General features: G+C 38.2%; 1 long non-coding RNA gene across 2 annotated transcripts in view; it reads left to right on the top strand.

Moving 5' to 3' along the window:
* Positions 1-13,176, top strand: part of LOC109498940 — a 171,199-nt gene extending 158,023 nt beyond the window's left edge. The window contains exons 4-5 of one of the 2 annotated variants that reach the window (XR_006597354.1): positions 1,481-1,602; positions 9,275-13,176. This is a non-coding gene — a long non-coding RNA (uncharacterized LOC109498940). Of the gene's footprint in view, positions 1-1,480; positions 1,603-2,417; positions 3,958-9,274 lie in introns of those variants that run through there. The other variant, XR_006597353.1, reaches the window with a different exon arrangement.
* The last annotated feature ends 909 nt before the right edge of the window (positions 13,177-14,085 follow it).

Below are 14,085 nucleotides of genomic sequence, written 5' to 3'. Positions count from 1 at the left end.
CAGGACCCATTATCTGTTATGATTGGGTTTACAAATTCATCTGCCTGGGGGCACCTGGGTGGCTCAGTTGGTTAAGCATCCAACTCTTGATGTCAGCTCAGGTCTTGATCTTAGGGTATGAGTTCAGGTCCCACATTGGGTTCCGCATTGGAAGTGAAGCCTACTTAAAAAAAAAAAAAAATCTGCCTCCCTATCTGCATCCAAGATGAATTCTTTTCTGAGACAGAAAGCAGTTAGGTAGCCCTTTACTCAGTAGCAAAACTCTGTTTCTTCACCTATGAAGTGGACATACTAAAAGTATCTTGTTAGCACAGAGCCAACACGTAAGAAAGAGCTTAGTAATAATTATTATTAGCTATCATGACTTTAATTATCATTAGTTTTAAGAAGGTCCATCCTGATATTTATGCTTTTTCTGAAACACCATTAAGTAGATTCTGGCTTCTTATTTTCCCTTCTGGGGTTTCCAAAATCACCCGACTAGGCAGCTGTCCACTAAGCGTATGCCTACAGCTTGACTCAAATTATTTTTTAAAGGACTAGGACAAAGTCTCCTTTTTTATCCATTACAGAAGCTAGCACAAATGTTAACAAAGATTTTGAAATAATTTTATTTTATTTTAATTCATCCAAAGTCACAGAATAATTTTTCAGAAATTGCTTTTTCCTTTTTTTGTGTATATTTTTAAAATTGCAATAGAATAAGGCATACTGAAAAGAGAAAGAGTGAAGGAGCAAGACCAAGAGGGAGAGAGAGTAAAAGAGAGAGAACATGAGAATCGGAGTCAGTTAAAGAAGAAATAAAAAAATTCTTGGCCTTAGATTAAGAACATCTATAGAGAGAAAAAAATCCTTAAACTAGAAGAGTTCCCAAGATAATGGTTTCCTTTGCTCTATGATTCTGAAAACACTATAATTGTTATTTGGAAGTGATTCAGGACTTTAAAGTTTGTTTTGAAAGTATATGGCAAATTGGGGCGCCTGGGTGACTCAGTCAGTTAAACGGCTGACTCTTGATCTCAGCTCAGGTCTTGATCTCAGGGTCGTGAGTTCAATCCCATGTTGGGCTCTGTGCTGGGCATGAAGCCTACTTAAAAAAAAAAAAGTAAAGTGTATGGTAAACAAAAATCAACAACTGATGTTTCCAAGTTCAAGTGAAATAAATTTGAATCCATAACAATATTTATTCAAAATCTATGACACTGAGAAAATATTTTCTTTAATGATACAGCTGTCCATTTATAATGAGTGAGGGGGCCAAATATTTTTTAAAGATGTGGGGTCCTTCTGTCAAAACCATTTAGAACCACAGATTCAGACTTATAGATTTTGAGGCGAGATTCTGCTATTATATGGCCACAAACACCTGGAACCCTTGTCACCACAAAGGAAAAACAGAACTGCCACAGTAAAGGTCAGCTCCTCACATTTCCTGCCATGGCTTCCCACTGGCAGATCCTATACTATTCTTCCTCTACAGGGAACTCCAGAAGGTCTGCAGAGTCAAACCAACCAATCATTTTTTTTGCCAAGAATGGAGGTTAAAACATTAGGCCTTAATGTGTATCCTGACTCCGTAATCTACTAGACCTGTGGCTTTAGGTAAGTTACCTCTCAGCACATTTCACATATTCGTTCACTCATTCAGACAGTCAGCAAATGTTTTTGAGCACCTACAATGTGCCAGGCACTATGCTAGTCATTGCTAATCAGTGATGTGTAAAAATGAACACAGTGTTTGAGGTGGACACTAGGGATTGGCTAGCCAATACCCACTGTCAACCCTGTTCGCTGCTGCTATTCCACAAATAGCTACATGCCATGACTTAACTTCCCTGAGTCATTTTTCTCATCTATAAAATGGCTGTGTTGGTCTTTATGTACTCTATAATCTCACCTAGTTCTGTGATTATATCTGTCTGAATTCTGGGTATTATTTGTTAAGTTTCTACCTTGTGCAAGCACCAAATAAAACTGAGCTAGAGAGGGAAGATAAAACATTGATGGCAGCCTAGGGCCTCCCAAAGATTTGGGAGCAGTAAGCCATTTTCTCCATAGCATGTGTATGGCAGAACTATAAGCTGTCTCGACTCAAAATATCTCCCCTACCAAAGCATCCATCAATGGAGGGCACAAAGAACCTGAGAAATCACAGAATGTTCTTCCCAACCCCCAATAATCTTACACCAGTAAATCTAAGTTAAAACGATCAAGGGCAGAAAGAGATCACAAAAGAGTAAGGATATCATTTGTCCTGAGGAAGAAGGGCTGACTCATATAATTTACCTTGGTAATGGATTGCGTTCTTATAGCATATTTGTGGCAAAGAAAATTTGCTGCTGGAGGTATGGGTTTTGCTATTTGACTGCGGTAGGTTTGCATGGCTTCAGTTATCCTATTGTATTCTCTAAACCTAGGTCACAACTGGGTGGTAGACCATTTCCCTCTTGAAAGATACTGGAACTCCTGATGTCAAGCAGGAAAGAAGGCATATCCTCAGGAGGACTTAGGGGCAGAGGAGCAGGCTGTAAGCAGATTGGAAGGGGGATTCAAGCTTGCTTTTCTTGTCCTATATTTTGATGAATAAATGTAACTAATAACAGTCGTCCCAGTAGAAGGGAATAGAGTCTTTGAAATGCGATTTAGGAAGGAGGTTGTGCAGAGAAAATCAGAACTAGAGATAAAGGATCATAGTTTCCCAAGTTAATCAGATTCATATTGCTGTAGTTTTAGTCTCCTTTTATTATTCCCCAGCATTGGGGCAAAATTTTTCTTAACTGTTTAGCTGTTTCTCAGTTATAGGGTATGGAGAGAAGTTTCGTGTATCAGGGTTTGATCAGAGGAACAAACAACTAGGAGTTAAATAAGCATTAAGGGATTTATTATAGGGATTGGACCACAAACAATTATGGGATCTGGTTAAACAGTTTATGTGAAGCTGTTGGCTTTGCATCTGGTGCTGGATCCTGAAGTAAGCAGGGCAGGAAATGAGGTAGGGAAGATGGATAGGAAGTGAGGGAGAACAGAAACAAACCAGAACCCACAGAGGCTGACCAGAACCCACGTTTCTTTCACTGTCTCAAGACTCACCGTTTTGATGAGACAGGGCCCGGCAGAGAAGCTGGTGCTCAGAACCCTTATAATAGTCTACAGTTGGGCAAAGTCATCTAACACAAAACCTCCTTTATAATGAAGTATTGAATATGTCATGTAATTTATTGAATACTGTACTAAAAGTGAAAAACAGAATTGTTGTATGGGTACAGAATGGTTATAAGAGTATCACGTGTGTACATTTCTGACCACATGGCAGCCTGGGAGCCACAGAGGCTGCTGCCCAGCGTCACACGAGAGTGTCACACCACACATCGCTAGCCTGGGGAAAGAGCAGAACTCAGAAGTCAAAATTTGAAGTACAGTTTCTACTGAATTCATATCGATCGCACCATTATGAAGTTGAAAAATTGTTACATCGAACCATCACAAGCCAGGGGCCATACTGTTGCTGAAACCAAATGGGACAGTTGGGATCGTTACCATTTTAACCTGCATGTACCATAGTAGGCAAACATTCAGCTCCAAGCTTCCTGGGAACCAAGGTCAAGGGAAGATCTATATTTTACATAAGAGAAAAGGTATTTGACATATAAAGGCTTGTTACCTCATAAGCAAGGATAAATACATCAGATTTGCTAGCTATCACCTTCACACTAGCTCAGGCTCTCATCTGTACCACCAATCTCTAGCTTCACTGATTGCAGTGACCTCCAAAATGTGTACTCTACCTCTATTCTTGTCTCCCTCCAATCTATTCCTCAACTTACAGAAAGATTGGGGGGGGGCAGGGAAGAAAGCAAATATGGCAATGACTTGCTGTTGACTACAAATAAAATATACCCTGTTGTAGTATGGCAAAAAAGATACTTTTTAATCTCATCCTTATATACCTCTCTGGCCTTATCTCCTACCTTTTCTTTCTTCATATCTTATTCTTTTTTAAATTTGTTAATGCTTATTAATGTTTTGGCAGAGAGAGAGAGAGAGCGTGCATGAGCAGGGGAGGGGCAGAGAGAGAGGGAGACACAGAATCTGAAGCAGGTTCCAGGCTCTGAGCTGTCAGCACAGAGCCCAATGTGGGGCTCGAACCCACGAAACTCGAACCCACAAACTGCGAGATCATGACCTGACCTGAAGTCGGACATTTAACCAACTGAGCCACCCACGTGCCCCTCCTTGTTTCATATAGTAAAGTCTTATAAAACCTGTTGTTAAAATGTCCTCACACTGTGTTATTTAAAACCCCCATACCTTGCTCATGCTTTTCCCTTTGCCAAGAGTGCCTTTGCAGCCTATCTTATCCTAAATAACTTACTCATCCTTTTCAGACTTAGCTCAGCTGTGATCTTTTTAGGATACGTTCCTTGAACCATCCTACCCCATGGTACCTAGTGTATGCCTCTAGCTAAGCACTTAGAGTATTTCTATTTCATGAACAAATACTTACTGAGAGCACTGTGTCAACTCTTAGAATACATCAGTTACCTAAATAAACCATCTTAAAAAAAAAATAAACCATCTTTATGTAATCAAATTTATTTGTCCTGTCCAGCTAAATCACACATTCCACGAAGCTAAGCCATGGTTTTGTCAATGTGTACCTGGAGCACCAAGCACAGTGCCTGGCACATAATAGTTGCTCAGCATAAATCTTTGTGAAAAGAAAGGAACCAAATGATGGGACAGGACAGAAGATGGCTACATGTTGATCAGTAGGGAATTGAGATGAGAAAGGCTGATTCAGAACTGCCTGGGAAGCACAAACCGCAGAGGAGGACCCTCAGGTGCAGGGAACAGCAGCACAGGTCTGGAAGCTATGGGAGAAGTGCAGGAACCAGACTTCACTGACTACACGATTTTGCCTACAGCTGCCCCTACATGAAACAGCCAGAAATAATTTCAAGACCACATAAGTGCTGAGTTTTTAGTGGTGGCAGATCCCCCGCTGACATCCCACTGGAGGATGTTTGATTACCCCCCTATATTCCAAACCAGATGTCTTTGGATGGCAATCTACTTTCTCTCACCTCGGGGTGGCCAGAGGGGAAGTTGGATTAGAGGTAGGTGGGCAATAAGGTGAGGGTTTTAAAAATTATATTCCATGACTGATTGCTTAAGATTATGTATGAGGTGTGACCATAAAGTAATGAGAGCCATTTTCATGTGCGACTTGTCTTATGTTTTAATCACACCTCATATATGGAATGTGTGTCATTTTATACAATGTTTGAAAATTACCACAACCTAGGGTTTTTGGCAGGAAATGTTAAATTGTTATTGAGTGCTCTTTTGCAAGGTAGCTATACTCTGGTTTCTCTTCAGAGCATATATGAAAGTATAATGTAGAAGTAATTCCAGGCATGTTAACTAAGAAAAGAAGAGAGAACCACTGTTTAAAAAGTTGTGGTCATCGAAACGCTCCACAGCCTTATGACACTTGTTATAAACTACTTGGCAACCATGATAAAAATGAATTTTTTTATGAATATGTAATGGATATACATTTGGAATTAAAGACAGAAGTGAATTAAAATTACAAAAGTGGGGATAGTGAAGGATTTCTGTACTGAATAGTGGTCATAGCTCTTGCTGGCATTTATCACTATTATCCAAAGGTCTTCTAATGGAATCTGGATGGTGATTGAACAGATATTAAAACACTAACATTAAAACATAAGGACTTTTTTTTAAAAGAGTTCTTGCTGTTTCTAAAAGAATACTTACAGCTGACTAAGCAAGAGAATAACCATATTTTAAGAACCTAAGATTTGAAGTTAAAGATGTCAAATGCAAAAGAAATAACAAAAGAAAAACAGCCAGTTAGGAGGTTAATAATAATTGGATTCTGTCTTTGGCCACCTAGAATGAAATCCCTATCAATACTAGATCTTGAGGGACAAATAGGGCCAACCCGATATGAGAATTAAAAATGCCAGCAGAAGCTGGAGTTGCACTCAGCAGACTATGAAAAGGGGTTTTCAAAGAACCCTTTTATCTGGAGTATGCAGTTTTCAAAATGACTTAGAACTGAAGTTCTCAAACTTCATGGTTCATAGACATCACACAGAGTCCAAATTCCTCATTAGGGATGGAGCAAGAATCTGCATTTTATTCTGATGTAAGTTGTCTTCTGATTACCTTTTTAAAGTAGCCTATGGGAAGTAGGAATTCTTACATAATTGTGATTTTTCATTACAGCTCTACTACCTAATCTAATAGTGATAGCACTGAGATAAAGATTCAGGGAAACTTTTACTTGGGAAATAAGTCCCTTTAAAAGTATTTCCCCTGGGGCACCCAGGTGGCTCAGGTCATGATCTCACAGTTTTGTGGGTTCAAGCCCAGCCCCGGGTAGGGCTCTGCGCTGACAGCGTGGAGCCTGCTTGGGATTCTCTTGCTCTTGCTCTCTTCCCCTACCCCACTCACTGTCTCCATCTCTCTCGAAATAAATAAATGAACTTAAAAAAAAAAAGTATTTCCCCTAAGTTTAATTATTTGAGGGGTCTATATCCTTTAGAGTATATAAGAGAATTCAGTGGGAACTTAATTTTCTCATGACTATGATTAATGACTTGAAAATCATAAAGAAAGAGGAAATAACTAAAGTTAAGCTTAAACTTTCAAAGGTGTAGGTTATAATAAATAATCAAGATAGATCAGTATTGTCAGAGGGTGATGATTTGACAAGGGAACCAAGTTGGAAGCATTCACATTTGTACTGATCCAACTTGAGTATGCAAATAGGGACTCCTTGCTGAGAAGCCATTTTGCAAATTTTGCCCCGCATTGCAAATGCGAGGAACGTACTACTTCCACAGTTTCCAAAGGGTCCAAAGCTGAGCTGGTCCCATCTGCCGGAGGATTCCACCATTTGTAAAACCAGCAACTGCCACTTCTCTGATTTATGTTGATATGAAACTCCGGAGCAAAATAAAAGGTTGGCATCTGGGGTTACTGCTACTTTGGTAGAAACTTTAATGCTATGTTTGTAATGATTCCAACGTTTTTTTGTTTGTTTTTGTTTTTTGAAGGACCCATTTTTTCAAAATTCCCTGTTGAATTCTCATACATGTTTCATTACAAATATGTCTGTCAGAAAAACAGGACCTTATTACTTATACTACTATAAAATGGGATTGATAAATAAGGTACTATATAAGCAAATATAGATAAAAGCCAGATTTTACTCCAGTTTAAGTCATATTTCTACATAGCAGTAGCTGTGCATGCAAGGTTTTAAAATCATTAAAAATATATTTACATAAGTGACATGAGGGAGATGCCTTCCTTTACAATGTCATTGTTAGTGACAGGTAGGGAGGAACACATGTAAATTATGCACGCTGCTGTGATACAAGAATACAGATCAAAGAAGGGACAAAAAGAAGAGAGAATGGACAATTTTACCTGGAGAAGACTGAAAATGCTTCCCAGGAAAGGTGAGCTGAAAGTTAAAAAATGAATGGATAAGGAGGAAAAGTACCTTGCATGTAGGGTGTCATGCAACCATCATGGGAATTGGAGGAACCACCAACACTTGGATAGAGTATAAGGTGGGGCATGATCCATGTGAAAACCACAGAGGTAGGAAGGCACAGGGATGGCAGTTAAAGAGCTCTGTCTGGTGGGCAATGATCAGAATTGTGGGGGCAAGGCTCCTGTATCAGGACCTTTTAATAGCTCTGTAAGTGATTATAATGTGTTGCCAAGATTGATAGCTACGTTTCTGGTGCATCCTCAGTTTTAACATACATATTGTATATGAACATTCAACATCTTAATGTGGGGCTTATATCATGTATATAATACTAAAACTCAACACTTCTTTAACATTACTGCTGCAAACAATCTATTAGTGTCATTGTGGTTAGGATAGTCTGTGTGGAAGGCTCCTGCATCCGCAGGAGAAGGGATGGAACTTCAGGTAGGAGACTATTCCAGTAGTGCTAGTAATAAGCCAGACAAGATCAAGGAGGATGAGTAGGAAGGGGTGGATGTAAGAAATAGGAAGGAGGCATAAATGATAAGACTTGATCACAGAAACATGGGTAAGAAGAAGTCAAAATCTCTGTTTTGGGTAAGTCTATGGATGACCTTAGCATGAATTTTCCCAACTAAAAATATTCAGATCTTACCCATCCTTCCAAAATCAACAAAAATAACACTTCTTCCATGTGTCCCCTAATAGATAGTGGTCTCTCTTTCTTCTGACCATCCTTAGAACTTGACCTATATTTCTCTGAGGTACTTGTCATTTCTAATCATTTGCTGACAGAATGCCTATGTGACCTATATAGTAGGCCTTCTATTCAAAGTCTTTTCCATATCTAAAGCCTTATAATTCTGTACAGCAAATAAATGGAAGGTTGTCTACTGTGCCTCCTAGAGGTTTCTACTTTGAGATGTAATTCCAAAGCCAGTTTCTTAATCTTTTGCATGTGCGTCATGGACCCTGCTGGCAATGTAGTGACAATCTGATAAAGCTATGGATTCCTTTCATCATAATGCTTTTAAATATGAAGAATAAAATACACAGAATTACAAGAGAAACCAAGTGTATAGTTATCAAAATAGTTTTGAAACACAAATGCGTAATATAACACTATGCATTTTTATTAATGCATATTAATAAGAACCTAAGAAAATACATTAAAATATAGACAAGAAAATACATTAAATACGAATAAGAAATACATTAAATAAGGACAAGAAAATACATTACAATATAGACAAATTGAAAATAAATTTATTTTTAAAATTTTAGTAGGGGACACCTGGCTGGCACCGTTCGTAGAGCATGTGACTCTTGATTTCATGAGTTCAAGCCCCATGTTTTTAACTTTCTTAAAAAATTTTCTAATAAAAAAATAAAAATTTAGTGAAAAGGCTGTTGTTGGTAGACTGAATAAGAACATTAAGTTGGAGAAGTCTTGGGGCACCTGGGTGGTTCAGTTGGGTGAGTGTCCAACTTCAGCTCAAATCATGATTTCACAGTTCCTGAGTTGGAGCCCCACATGGGGCTCTGTGCTGACAGCCGGGAGCCGGGAGCCTGGAGCCTGCTTTGGATTCTGTGTCCCCCTCTCTCTGCCCTTCCCCTGCTCACACTCTCTCTCTCAAAAATAAATAAACATTAAAAAAAAAGAGATGTGTTTGAAAAAGCTATAGGCATGTCTCAGATAAACAACTGATTTCAATTTGTTGTTATTATTTCTTACAGGTGTTGAAAATGCTGATTTGTAAAGATAAGTTCTTACAAACAGATTAAAGCTTTTATAGCTACTTTACAAGACAAAGATAGTGTCTTTCAAAAACCACCTGAATTTTCCAAGAGTTTTAAAATTAAACTACAATCATAGCGTGTGTGTGTGTGTGTGTGTGTGTGTGTGTGTGTGTGTGTTTTAACCTAAGACTAATGAATTTCTCCTTGGCTAGATGCTCATCTTAACATACTTTATATCAGAAAGAAAAAGGAATGATGGTCCACAGTTGAACTTTGATGCCATCAAGATAAAATAACTTGTAAAACTTTCCAAAATGTTTCCAGATGTTTCTCTTTTCACAGAGATTGGCAAAGAACTTTGTACCTCATCTTCATGGGGTAAAGCATTCCCTCTAGCATTGACAGTTGGCAAAGATGTTCCACATTAGCAGCTCAGGCAGGAAATGTTGTAGATTTCCAAGAGTATCCATTAAGGTGACATTAAGACTCATGTGCTGTGTTCAAAAGGCCCTGCTGCTTTACAGAGAATTAAGAATTCTTATTTAAACTGTCTAGTTTTGCAAAATTTTAAGAAGTAATTCCTTGTATTGAATAGCAAACAATTGTAGATGGGCAATCCTATAAAGTAGCATAAATGTCTGCCAGCGTATTATAGGGGGATGCTGCTATAAGAATATGTGACTTCATGTTTGGTGAAGGTACAGAGTTGACCAATAACTGACTTACAACATTGCACAATATCTGTAGACGCAAAGATTATGACCTCATGTGATCTAATTTAAAAGTAATAATCAGTGGTGCACCTGGCTGGCTTAGTCAGTGGAGTATGCAACTTTTGATCTAGAGATTGTAAATTCCAGCCTCACGTTGGCTATAGAGATTACTTAAATATAAAATCTTTAAAAAAAAATAATAAAAGTAATAGTGAGGAGTGATCTTTTGCAATATCTGCAATAACTGTAATGTGATATGAAAGCGTCTGTGGTTTTTCTTGGTAACAAAGTCACAGGAGTACTAATACCCCTTGATTTGTTACCTGTATCCGTAATTGAAAGGCAATGAGAGTGACATACAACAAAGGCATACATTTTTTTCTCTTCTATTCCCCCAAATTATGACTTCCATCCACACAACTCTTGTTCTAAAGAGAAAACTGAGACTACAAGTTTTTCTTCTGAAATTTGAGAGGAAAAGTATATCAAATGCCCTAAGATCAGTGTACTCATAAAATTTCATTATCCAATCCACTTTAGGTGGGGAAAGGATTCTGTTACTGATGATACCAGAAAAACAGTCTCCAAACAAGATCATCCCTGGCAAACTGAGATGTTTGGCTGTACTATCCAAGACAGAAAAAAGATTAAAACAGAAAACAAAATATTGCAGATATTAAAGGAGGCTTTATTTTCTGCCCCCTGTACAAAGAATCATAGAATCTGAGAGAATTATTGACTATAGCCCAAATTAAAGTTAGAACTTTTTGCTTGTATCTCAGCAGATATAGTAAACCATAGTCATCAATAAAGTAATTTTCCTATATTTTGAAAATGAGCTAAATGAAGTTTTTTAGCACAATGCAAAGTTTTCATTGGTCTAATACCCACACTCTCTGTTAAAATTTTACCCTGGTTCGGGCAAATTAACGTGCAAGTCTAAATTATTATTAAAGTATCTAAAATATAATCTTTTTACCCGTTGACTATATCATCACCTGTTGTAACCGATGATCTTATGGTAGCTTATGAACTCCTGATACAATAAAAGTAGAATAGACATCAAAATTGTTGACTGTTTATACCTTAGTATTCAAGGGCTTGAGTAAAAAAAGTGGCTAGAGATTTCTGAGATTTCCCTATAAGCTCATTAGGCTTTGGAGTCCCAGTGCTCTGGAGACACAGGTGCACGGAAGAGGTAAGCCTCTGTAGTTTCTGCAGTTCTTTCCAAGAGGCAAAGGAAAGTATTTTTCCAGAGGAAAATCTCAGAAGGTTTAGGGAAATTCTCAAGCTTTCCTTCATGGGGAGATAAAATTGAGTGAAGAAAAGACACTAGGGAGGAAAAGGAGGAAGCACTCTTCTTGGGGGTCTACAATGTGCCAGGTATTTAACATATTACTGCATTCAATAATAAATCTGTACAGAGGCCCTTTTTCCTATTTTACAGTAGAGTAAATTTAGGATCAGAAGAGGTAATTAACTTGCAAAAGGTCACAAAGTGAGGAAGTACCAGAGATAAATTTTGAAAGCAATCCAGAGCGTTCTTTGCTCCAAACTGACAACTTCACCCAGTGTGATATATCAAGAAGAAAACTATGCCTATTGTGACCCCTTCTTGCCTCTGGAATATTGTGTCTGCCTCCTTCTGAATATGACATCTAAGGATGGTTGAGGAGAGAAGCAGGAAGCCCTGAGTCCCTGAGGGAAGTTCAGGTCCTTTGGGAGTACAGGTTAGGAAGATGTTTCTTAGAATAAAGTACATATTAAAGTTAAGTAGCTTTTGCTACAAATGTTGGACTATAAGAGCAGGAAGTTAAGGTTTTTCAAACCCTAAGGAAGGTTTTTTTTTTCCACAGTCCAAAGCAATTATCACTATGACATAACACACTCATTGGGCTTTCAACCAAGTCAATTATGATTTATATTCATCATAATACAAATAGAGATTCATTGCAACATATGTAGAAAACATGGCTTGAAATATTGTTTCATCAATCTTTCCCCATATCTATAGTCCAGCCCATATTTTCAGGCCTGAACTATGTAACTAGAGCTGTTTCTGATTAGCAAAATTAGCTTCCACTCCCTTTTGTGTTAACATGTAACACAAAAGCCTTAAATTGAAGATAAGACTGATTGCCCTCTTTGAGTAAAGAGCTTTCAACAGAAATCACAGTTAATTGGAAAAGTTTCCCTTGAGATATAAACCACAGGGGAGAAAAAACAGGAATAATAATGAAAAATTAACAAATTTAGTATTTTATTTTGTAAGGCAGCATAAGTTTAACAGCAATGATAATTATACAATTTATATTTATTACATTTTTTTCTGTCAAGATACTCCACAAATTTAAATAAGATTATATTTTTAAAATTTATTTAAGTAATGTCTACACCCAACATGGGGCTCAAACTCATGACCCTGAGATCAAGTGTTGAATATTACTCTGACTGAGCCAGCCAGGCGCCCTGAGATTATAATATATGATTGAAGATCAAGGCTTCATTCAGCCTTTGATTCATTCATTCACTTCGTTAGCATCAACAATTTTTCACACAACAACAATGTGCTGGACGTACCTGCCCTACTAGAACTCACAGACTGGTATCGAAATGTTCAGGAAGTACCCAGTCTTTAATCCTCAATTCTCTGACAATAGAAGTCTATGCAGACACAGCCAGGTAAGTAAAAAGAACAACAGATGTTAAATCAAAAGGGCAGAGTTCTCCCCTCGATTCTGCCACTCTCTCCATGAACATATTACTTAGAACTCTGTTTTAGAAATAATAGAAACTGGTTCATATCAGTTTAGGCAAAAACACACACACACAAAAAGGAAAATTATTATAAACATATGTGTCAGGAGTGATATTTCTTAGTATTTAAATATTATCAACTTTTTCAAAATTTCTCCTATTCCCTCCTAACCCCCTCCCAAGTTTCCAGGGAGGGCATTATTTATTATTTTTATTTATTGTGATGAGCAATAAAGATAACGAAAAGAAATAACAAGAGAGGAAAGATGGGGGGGCAGTGAGAACAATGAGGTATAAATGCATACATGTTGAAATGTAAGGGAGAGTATTTTAATTTGTCATGTGAGTAGTTTCAAAACAGGCATGGAAAACCAGGAGTCAGATGAAAATAGCTTAAAAAATTTTTTTTAACATTCATTTCTTTTTGAGAGAGAGAGAGAGAGAGAACAAGCAGGGGAGGGGCAAAGAGAGAAGGAGACACAGAATCTGAAGCAGTCTCCAGGCTCTGAGCTGTCAGCACAGAGCCTGATGTGGGGCTCAAACCCACAAACTGCGAGATCATGACCTGAAGTCAGACGTTTAACTGACTGAGCCACCCAGGCACCCCGAAAATGGCTTTTTAAAAAAATGTTCTTATTGGTTGTAAACCAATCCTCAAGACACCCAAGATGAGATTGGAATGTCCTTTTTATTAAAATGTTTATTTATTTATTTTTGAGGGAGAGAGGGAGACAGAGAATCCCAAGCAGGGTCCATGCTGTCAGCGCAGACCCAACATGGGGCTTGTACCCACGAACTATGAGATCATGACCTGAGCCAAAATTAAGAATCAGATGCTCCACCGGTGGAGCCACCCAGGTGCCCCAGGAATTCCCTTTAAATTATCTTTTGTGTGTTATCTTATGATTCTTGCAAGCACTGGACCAAGTAGGATTCCTATTTCTATCTGTCATGTTTGATAAGTTCTTTGCTTCACTTTCAAGTACTATATTCCAATAAAAATTAAAAGTATCTTTCTCTAGTCTATCCAATTTCTGCTGCAAGTGCTGTCACAGATGCAAGGCTGTCTCAGGGACCCTGTGGCAGACAGACAGCCTGAAGTCAACACTTCAAAAAAGTTCTCCTCTATATCCCCACTCTTTCCCCCCCCACCTCCTTCCCCTCTCATCCCTCCCCCTGCTTGCTATTGATGATAGGCAGAAGAGAAACACCCCAGAACCCAATTAAGCAAACACTTTGATCTTTGGCCACACTTCCAAATTTTCATGGAGGACCTCTGATTCACCCAGTAAGGCCAATTTCTTATGGGAAGGGAATTCATCCCTGTGAGTCTTTCAA

The sequence above is a fragment of the Felis catus genome, chromosome B1 (assembly GCF_018350175.1).
Source record: "Felis catus isolate Fca126 chromosome B1, F.catus_Fca126_mat1.0, whole genome shotgun sequence".
Lineage (NCBI taxonomy): Eukaryota > Metazoa > Chordata > Mammalia > Carnivora > Felidae > Felis > Felis catus.
Note: the sequence above shows the minus strand (reverse complement) of the source record. Positions and strands in the feature narration are given on the sequence as shown.